The sequence below is a fragment of the Chenopodium album genome, chromosome 18 (genome assembly GCF_948465745.1).
Source record: "Chenopodium album chromosome 18, dcCheAlbu1.1, whole genome shotgun sequence".
Taxonomy (NCBI): Eukaryota; Viridiplantae; Streptophyta; class Magnoliopsida; order Caryophyllales; family Amaranthaceae; genus Chenopodium; species Chenopodium album.
The window spans coordinates 2,025,830-2,027,527 of NC_137851.1; the positions used below are offsets into that span (position 1 = coordinate 2,025,830).

A 1,698-nucleotide genomic window follows, 5' to 3' on the forward strand; every position below is an offset into this window, starting at 1 on the left:
TCATATTGGTATTGAGAACAATTGCAAGACTGACTTAATCTTCAATTAACATAAGTTAGGTACATATCAAATTCCTGAACTTTTATTTATTTATTTTTTTTTTATTTTGACATAAAACTTTAAATTAATTGATGTGGTTGATCAATCTTAAGCAACTTAATCTTCTCACAGCAACTTCTTCTTATTCACATTTCATCGATCTTCCTTTTTTTCCCCTTTAGGAAATCAGGGGTGCATAGTTAGGAAGGTCGAAGAAGATGATTATAATTTTGGCTAATTTTGTTGATGATTCTTTGCAGAAGCAGGATAAGAATTTTTTGGGAAATAAAAAGTGAAAACAATTATGTAATTTTGTTAACAATTACAGAGTATTTATACACTGAATATAGTTTTGTTAATGTAGTTTAAATTTTGATAATTTAATGAACTCAAGTATCATATGGTTCTTTCGAAAGAAAAAAAAAAAAAAAAAAAAGTAACTTATGGTTGACAGTCAACCTTTGGTTAATGGTGAGTTAAAAACCCGAAATGCTAATCTTAGGTCCTTAAAGGTGAAAACAAAAATATGAGGTATTTAAGGGTGAAAAACTCAAAAGTTCAGGTAATTAATATATGCTTAACTCCTACAAATGTAGACTTTATTTTTGTCCAAAAAAAAAACTTAATCAGGGCCTAAAGCCATCGATTAACGATTATAATACGAGCCCAAGCCCAACAACGTCAATACACGTCTCCAAAACCCTAAAATTCTCATCTTCTGCCTCCCTCACTCAAATTTTCTCTCTCCTCAAAACCCTAGAAAACCCTGCAACTTTGTGAGAGAGAGAGAGAGAGAGAGAGAGAGAGGGAAAAACCCAGAATTCCAAAATGAAGCACAACCCAAGAGTATCAAGCTCTCGCCGAAAATGCCGGAAAGCCCATTTCACGGCACCATCAAGCGTTCGCCGTACAATCATGTCGGCCCCACTTTCCGCCGACCTAAGAAGCAAGCACAATGTCCGTTCTATCCCTGTTCGCAAAGACGATGAAGTTCAGGTTGTGCGTGGGACTTTCAAGGGTCGTGAGGGTAAAATTGTCCAATGCTACCGTAAGAAATGGGTTATCCATATTGAGCGGATTACCCGAGAAAAGGTCAACGGGTCGACGGTCAATGTTGGGATTCATCCTTCGAAGGTTGTTGTTACGAAGTTGAAGCTTGATAAAGATAGGAAGGGGTTGCTTGAACGTAAGGCGCTTGGTCGTGGTAATGGTGATAAGGGGAAAGAAAAGTTTACTGTTGATGATGTTGCTGCTGCTAGTTCTATGTCTCAGGTTGATTAGATTTTGAATTTGATATGTGTTTTTGGGTTTATTTGAAATTTGGATTGTTTTTGAGTTATTTGATGTTGAGAAATTTTTATACTTGGTTTATAATATATGGTATAATCTATCCATTTTTGTTATTATGTTAGTATGTTTTTATTCTGATTAATTTATTTGCTTTGCTGATATTATAATTGGAAATTGTATATGTGAGACAAATGGAGTTTAGTGGTGTATTATAGTGTGTAATGATTAAAATTGTATAGGGTAGGAAAATGGAATTTGATGGTATATTAATTAAAGTGTGTAATTTGACTAATTTTCCATGTGGGTGTTTTTGGAGATGGTGATTATAATTTATAATAGACTTTGTTTAGTTACGGATGAGGCTTTATA

General features: G+C 34.0%; 1 pseudogene; it reads left to right on the forward strand.

Moving 5' to 3' along the window:
* Positions 1 to 867: 867 nt before the first annotated feature.
* Positions 868 to 1,320, forward strand: LOC145590671 (large ribosomal subunit protein uL24y pseudogene; annotated as a pseudogene).
* Positions 1,321 to 1,698: the final 378 nt, after the last annotated feature.